Below are 9,071 nucleotides of genomic sequence, written 5' to 3'. Positions count from 1 at the left end.
CGTCATTTTGCGTGCACCTAGGAAATCCTGACGTAGATCCAGCGACGAAAGCACAGTAACGCAAATGACGCCTCGTAGCCATCAGTGGTGAATGTGCTCTACAGGCACACTACCTTGGACTTACCCGTAACAAGGTTTGCACACTGCATTTTAATGTCCTCTTTCTAAACTTTAATTTATATTTTAAAATTTAGCTTATACATACATATATATATATATATATATATATATATAAAGTTAATCCAAACAAGAAAACACAAAAAAAAAACACAGCAACGCGAGGACGTGGAACGAATAAAGTATTATTGGACGCTCAGGAAAGAAGGGAAGAAGGAGGGTTTAACGTTTCGAGCGGAGCTCTTCGTCGGAAACATAGGAGAAGGGAAAAAAATCGCTGGCGGTACTCACGAGGTCACATATTGAAAGACCGGAAGTTGAAAGGTGGAAAAATAATGTTTTTTAAAGACAGGAGAGTTTCAAAGACAGTATGGTAAGAACAAGGAAATGTGTGTGGATGTGTGCGTGCACGGAGGTCTGCATGTGTGTGTATGTGTGCAATGAGGACAATATATATATATATAGAAAATCAAAATCAAATCAAAACAAATCAAAATAGATGAACATCAATGGAATTTGTATCTTTGTGGTACCAGTGCCGGTGGCACACAAGAGAAAACCATCCGAAAGTGGCCGTAGCCAGTACCGCATCGACTGGCCTCCGTGCTGTGGGCACATGACAAACACCATCCAATCGTGGCCGTTCGCCAGCCTCATCTAGCACCTGTGTCGGTGGCACATAAAAACACCATCCGAAGACCCGGCAAGACTAGTCAGGCCATAACCCATGCCCCTACCTGGGACGTAGTCAGTCCACCTGTGCATACCTTCCTTCTTGTGACACTTGTGAAGACCTGTTGAGCAAGTGAAAATCAAAACAAATCAGAATAGATGAACATCAATGGAATCGGTATCTTTGTGGTACCAGTGCCGGTGGCACACAAGAGAACCATCCGAACGTGGCCGTAGCCAGTTCCGCATCGACCGGCCTCCGTGCTGTGGGCACGTAACAAACACCATCCGATCATGGCCGTTCGCCAGCCTCATCTGGCACCTGTGTCGGTGGCACATAAAAACACCTTCCGAAGACCCGGCAAGACTAGTCAGTCCACCTGTGCATACCTTCCTTCTTGTGACACTTGTGAAGACCTGTTGAGGCAAGTGAAAATCAAATCAAATCAAATCAAAATAGATGAACATCAATGGAATTTGTATCTTTGTGGTACCAGTGCCTGTGGCACACAAGAAATCCATCCGAACGTGGCCGTAGTCAGTACCGCACCGACTGGCCATCGTGCTGTAGGCACATAACAAACACCATCCGATCGTGGCCGTTCGCCAGCCTCATCTAGCACCTGTGTCGGTGGCACATAAAAACACCATCCGAAGACCCGGCAAGACTAGTCAGGCCATATCCCATGGCCCCTACCTGGGACGTAGTCAGTCCACCTGTGCATACCTTCCTCCTTGTGATACTTGTGAAGGCCTGTTGAGGCAAGTGAAAATCAAAATGAAATCAAAACAAATCAAAACAAATCAAAATAGATGAACATTAATGGAATTGTATCTTTGTGGTACCAGTGCCGGTGGCACACAAGAAAACCATCCGAACGTGGCCGTAGCCAGTACCGCACCGACTGGCCTCCGTGCTGTAGGCACGTAACAAACACCATCCGATCGTGGCCGTTCGCCAGCCTCATCTGGCACCTGTGTCGGTGGCACATAAAAACACCATCCGAAGACCCGGCAAGATAGTCAGGCCATAACCTGTGGCCCCTACCTGGGACGTAGTCAGTCCACCTGTGCATACCTTCCTTCTTGTGACACTTGTGAAGACCTGTTGAGGCAAGTGAAAATCAAAACAAATCAAAATAGATGAACATCAATGGAATTTGTATCTTTGTGGTACCAGTGCGGTGGCACGTGGCACACAAGAAAACCATCCGAACGTGGCCGTAGCCAGTACCGCACGACTGGCCTCCGTGCTGAGAGCACGTAACAACACCATCCGATCGTGGCCGTTTGCCAGCCTCATCTGGCACCTGTGTCGGTGGCACATAAAAACACCATCCGAGCGTGGCCGTCTGCCAGCCTCGTCTGGCACCTGTGTCGGTGGCACATAAAAAACACCATCCGAGCGTGGCCGTTTGCCAGCCTCGTCTGGCACCTGTGTCGGTGGCACATAAAATCACCCACTACACTCTCGGGGGTTGGGCGTTAGGAAGGGCATCCAGCTGTAGAAACACTGCCAGATCTGACTGGACTGGTGCAGCTTTCGGGCTCCCCAGACCCCAGTTGAACCGTCCAACCCATGCTAGCATGGAAGGCGGACGTTAAATGATGATGATGATGATGATATATATGTATATATCAGGCGTGGGTGTGTAGTAAGTAGCCTGCTTACCAACCACATGGTTCCGGGTTTAATGGTTCCGGGTTTAGTCCTACTGCGTAGCACCTTGAGCAAGTGTCTTCTACTGTGTGTGTGTGTGTGTGTGTGTGTGTGTGTGTTTGTGTGTCTGTGTTTGTCCCCCACTATCACTTGACAACCGATGCTGGTGTGTTTACGTCCCCGTAACTTAGCGGTTCGGCAAAGAGACCGATAGAATAAGTGTTAGGCTTACAAAAGAATAAGTTCTTGGGTCGATTTGTATATATATATATATATATATATATATATGTATGTGAGTGTAAATGTTTGTGTGTCTGTGTTTGTCACCCGACGTCGCTTGACAATCGATTCTGTTGTGTTTACATCCCCGTAACCTAGCTGTTCGGCAGGAGAGACCGATAGAATAAGTAGTACTAGGCTTACAAAGAATAAGTCCTGGGGTCGATTTGCTCGACTAAAGGTGGTGCTCCAGCATGGCCACAGTCAAATGACTGAAACAAATAAAAGAGTAAAAGAGATTCAAAATGATGTTTAATTTTTTTCAATTTTCATGTTTATAATTTTTTTTTCCGTATTCCTGTTCATTAATTTCTTTTAGTTTTGTAGGATTTGTTATTAAAATATCAGATTCAAAATGATGTTTCATCTTTTCACCGTCTATGTTTATTCATTTTTCTTTTTTTTTTATTGAGGGTTAAGCAATTTTTTTTTAGTTGAAGATGATGACCAAAGGTACCGATATTTCTCGTAAAACAGGGGGAGATAACCCGATTTTTCAATGGAGTGAGATAACCAAAAAGTACCGATTAAATAGGTAGTTAGGTAGTTAGGTAGGTAGGTAGGTAGGTAAGTAGGTAGGTAGGTAGGTTGATAGACAGACAGACAGACAGATAGACAGGTAGGTAGGTAAGTTGTTAGGTAGATAGATAGATAGATAGATAGATAGATAGATAGATAGATAGATAGATAGATAGATAGATAGATAGATAAATAGAGAGAGAGATATAAGAAAGAGACGAATAAAGGAAGAAAAAAGAAAGAAAGAAGGAAAGAGAGAAAGAGATGGGAAAAGGGAGAGATCATGAACAGTAATGAGGCGTTGGAGAAAGCATTTTACTCAAAAGAGATGACCAAAGGTCAGTAAATACGGCCTACTTCGGTCAAAGGTTGAAGATAGATAGAGAAGAAAGGAAGAACAAGGGACGGGGGAAAAGAAAAATAGAAAGAGAAAATAAGAGATCATGAACAATCAATACTGATGCGATGGAGAAAGCATTTTACTCAAAAGAGATGACCAAAGGTCAGTAAGGCCGAAATTTGATCAAAAACTTAGGCATGGACAAAGAGTGAGGAGTTCATTTCAGGAAGTGTTACAGAAGAATGTCAATGTAATACGTTCTTGAGTACGAATGGGCTAAAGCTACGTATGACCACACCTACTCTGTTTTGGCAGAATGGGAGTGGTTACAAATAGCTTGAATAGTTAGTGATTGATCTCAAGCCTGCGATGAAAGGAGTTAAAAAGGAAAAAAAAAAGCTCCTATTGTGTTAAACGTTTACCTGTGTCCACTCCCATTTCCGCCAACGCATGACGTCAGCCTTCTGATATTCCTTGGGAACCTTTGCTCACTTGAAATATAGTTAGTTTTCTGCCCACTATGCTTCTCATCATTCCTTTCTTCGGAGCTGATCGGGTGGGGTGGGGGTGGGGTGAGGGGAGTGGAATCTAGCGGATATAGCATTACAGTTGCCAGGTATGGCTGTGTGGTAAGAAGCTTGCTTCCCAACCACATGATCCCGGGTTCAGTCCCACTGCGTGGTACCTTGGACAAGTGTCTCGTACTATAGCTTCGAACCGAACAAAGTGTTGTGAGTGGATTTAGTAGAAACTGAAAGAAGCCCGTCGCATATGTGTGTGTGTGTGTGTTGTTTGTCCCCCTCCCAACGCTTGGTAATCGGTCTTGGTTTGTTTACATCCCGTAACTTAGCAACTCGGTAAAAGAGACCGATAGAATAAGTAACTGGCTTAAAATAAAGTATCGGGGTCGATTCGTTCGACTAAAATTCTTCAAGGCGGTGCCCCAGTCTAATGATTGAAACACGTACATGGTAAAAGATAAAAATCTACATCATCAAAATCACGAAGTTCCGCGATAATGCATGGTAAATTCAAAACAATATGAATACGTAAGCATTACATTTAACAGAGTCTTCTGAATGGTAAAGGTTTGATCCAGTGGAGTGAACATATGCGTAGGAGGCGGTGGGGAATAAGTAACCGGAACAAAATTAGTAACTTCCGATTTCTTGTTATTTTCTCCCTGCCTGTTTGAAACAATCACATTGCAAGTATTGCATCACCATTTTGTACTGTTGCATCATCTTTAGGAGAAAAGCTGATCAGCATAGGTGTTGTTCAGTTCTATATTTAAGAGATGAGGAATTATGTACATTGTTTACATTATTTACATTCGACGGATATTTGTCCTCATCTTGTTTTGTTGTTAACACAACGTTTCGGCTGATATACCCTCCACCTTCTTCAGGTGTCTTGGGGAAATTTCGAACCTAGGTTCTCATTCCTAAGGTATTCTTCGATGTTATTATTATTATTATCATTATTATTATTATTATTATTATTATTATTATTATTATTATTATTATTATTATTATTATTATTATTATCTTGGGGTTAGTAGCCCGTGCTCTTAACCACAACGCCATGTGCCCGTGGGCATATGTTGCGTTAACAACAAACAAGACGAGGACAAATATGCGTCGAATGTAAATAATGTATAGGTGTTGTTGTTGAAGTTGAGGGAGTCCGAAGCTTAGTCAGGTGGCAGGTCCTTTTTTTCAAGAAATTTTCCCTCAACTTTTACCCTATTGTAATTAAGGTTGCCAGTAAAATAACCGGATAATTTTTGGTGTTTAATAATCAATATTCTTTTAATTGTTGGATTCCAAGTCAATTTTTACCCATACTAATGTCTAATTTGATAAATTTTAAGTTTCAAACAAAACAAAATGATGTCTAAAATGGTGTAGAATGAGTTTTGTTGTGTTTACAACTGCTTCAAAGAGTTATGTTGTATATTTAGCACAGAATCAAGACGGGCTTGAAGTAAGGACAGTACGTCAATAGTAAAGTCACATATGGCAACAATGGGACTCTGTCAAGCCACACCAACCAACATAGTGACCAAACGATTAATCAAGCAAATGGTTAGTTGATTGATTAACTAGAAGGACTAATAGCAAAAACTGTTTCCGATCTTAGGGAATGGGAATAGTCTTATCTCAGTATTTAACTGATACTTACTTTATCGATTCCAAAATGATGAGAGACAACGTTCACCCTGCCCGCATTTGAACTCAGAACGTAAAGTCGGAAGAAATGCCGCTAAGGATTTTTTCCGGTGCATTTTCGATTCTGCTTGCTCGCCGCCTACCAAGAGCTAAAATCTCAACGGCCTGAACGAATGTGTCGAAATTGCTATAAACGCAAATATGTCGGGCGTCAAATCTGAGTCTATCGGATCACATCTGACTGCCAGAAATATTCGGTAGAGAAAAAACAAACCGCATTTATAGTCCTCATAACCAGTGGAGCCAATGAGTTGAAAAAAAATAAACCCTCCTCTACAACTCTTTGCAAGTATTTTTCACAAATTAGATGGCAAGTGGTGGATCTATTTTAAGTACTGAAAACTCCTTCGGTCGAAATCCTGGATACACCCGTGTTTCGTTCAATAAACGTCATTGTCATATACGTATATCAATAAATTCCTATGGAATTGTTTTGAAACAGATATTGTTATATTTGGAAGAAGTCATTTTTTTTCTTTTTTTTTTGTTTTTGTTTTGCCAAATAAACACATGCACTATTTGTTCGTTCTTCACTTTAGATATATCTTGTTTGTCCTTCATCATCATTATCATCATTTATGTGATGATGATGATGATGATGATGATGATAGTGGTGGTGGTGGTGGTGGTGGTGGGGATGACGATGATGAAAAAAAACAAAATAGTCTAAAGTGAAGAACAAATATATAGTCGTGTATACATTTTCATTCTTCGTTATATATCAATAAACGTATACGAGTAAGTCAGTCAAATCAAAATACATTAGCTTTTCAGACACTCCTATTTCGCAAATAATCCCATCCCAAACTGTACCAACGGAAACAAATGTACGTAAAACAAACAAATATATATGGACGTGGCTGACGAAGAGCCAACTAGCTCAAAACTGGACCAGTCCCACGTTGCTGTTAGTTAAATGGGGTATTAGTATGGGTTCTCTCCCCCTGCTAGCAATGTATTGTATATAAAGGATACAGGTCATGCATTGAAAACCAGCCAGCGGAGAATCTGCCTGGGATTAAACTAGTAGTAACATTCATCTGCTACTTCGATGTGGAGATTTGTTTATACGCATAAACAAGTTTCCACATCGAAAGCGGGCATATATATATATATATATATATATATATATATATATATATATATATATATATATATATATATATATATATATATATATATATATATATATATATATTAGTGAGGGAAGAAGATTCTACAAAATTCCTCTTTATTATTTTCTACACATGTTTCAAAGGCTGCAAATCCCTAATTCGGATTGAATAAGGAGACCATTTTGCAGCTTTCTCTTCAGGAAAATCCAGGAATTAAAATCTCCAAACAAATGCGCAGCAAGCTTTTCGAACATTTCGAACATTTTCAGCTCCATTTCTTCCCTCACTAAATATATAGAACTTCAATTATCCGCGCTAAAGCACGGTTGCGACACCCCATGGTCGTAACCGCAACCGTGTTATTTCTGTTGTGATTTTTGCTACCCAGGTATCGGTTAAATTTTGAATAATCCGTAACAAAATAATTCATTTATCCATATATATATATATATATATATATATATATATATATATATATATAATATATACATATAAATACATACATATCGCCGAGGTCGACTTTGCCTTTCATCCCTTTAGGGTCGATAAATAAAGTACCAGTTACGCACTGGGGTCGATCTAATCGACTTAATCCCTTTGTCCTGTTTGTCCCCTCTATGTTTAGCCCCTTGTGGGCAAAATAGAAATATATATATGTATATGTATATTTATATATATATATTATATATATATATATATTATATATATATATATATATAATATAATATATTAGTATGTATGTATATATATATATATGTTATGTATATAATATATATAATGTTATATATATTATATATATTGTATATATATATGTATATATATATATAAATAATATATACTATATAATGTATAAATTATAAATATAATATATATATTATATGTATATATATATGTATATATGTATGTATAATATATGTATGTATATATGTATGTATATATATATATATATATATATATATATATATATATGTATGTATGTATAATATAATAATATAATATATATATATATATATATGCATATATATATATATGCATGATATATATATATATATGCATACATATATATATATGCATATATATATATATGCATATATATATGCATATATATATATTATGCATATATATAATATCTATCACGCGATCACGTGACCGACCAGTATATCATATGTAGTTACACATCGCTGGCCACAATGCGTTCGCATTGTTTTAGCCTTCGAATGAGCCACCCCGCTGGCTAATGCGAGCAGGCCAACAGAAGAAAGAGTGGGGAAGATTACAGCAGGTATCACCACCCCCTGCCGTACAACGCCCGTCTGGGACCGCGAATATCCGCTACCCTAACCGCAATGCCATTGTGCCTCCACTTATACATATAATATATATATATATATATACGGGAAGCTTATGAAAATAAACAAAAGACGAAGGCAGGTGGAAAACAAACAACACATTGTATATATGGCGCTCATGAATATAAATAAAACAATCTTAACGTTTCGAGCCTACGCTCTCAACAGAAAGATACACAGAGAGAAAAACACAGAAAGAAAGGAGAGAAAAAAATGCGTGCGTAGCTAACGAATATATATATATATATAATATATATATATTAATACAAAGAATTCCAACCTTGTCTGATTTTCACGTTTTATTTACAATCTTAATAATGATATATATAAATCATATATTATAATTGAATAAAATAAAATGAGATAGTAGAATGTTAAATATTCATTCTGATTGAACTAGTACTTTCATTGGGCATGATTCTGCAATCTTCGGGTTCATGTAGTAGTGTTGACAGTCATGCTTCACAATTTTTGACAGTCAAAAATGTGAAGCATGACTGTCACCACTACTACATGACCCGAAGATTGCAGAATTCAATGCATGAAAGTACTAGTTCAATCAGAAGGAATATTTAACATTCTACTATCTCATTTTATTTATTCAATTATAATACTATTATTTATAATATATCATTATAAGATTGTAAAAAAACGTGAAAATCAGACAAGGTTGGATTCTTTATTAATATATCTTTCTATACACAATCACACACACCATATATATATTCTATATATATATATATATATATATATAATATAATATATATATATATATATTATATATATATA

Source organism: Octopus sinensis, linkage group LG2, assembly GCF_006345805.1.
Source record: "Octopus sinensis linkage group LG2, ASM634580v1, whole genome shotgun sequence".
Classification (NCBI taxonomy): domain Eukaryota; kingdom Metazoa; phylum Mollusca; class Cephalopoda; order Octopoda; family Octopodidae; genus Octopus; species Octopus sinensis.
This window is presented reverse-complemented; position numbering follows the sequence as displayed.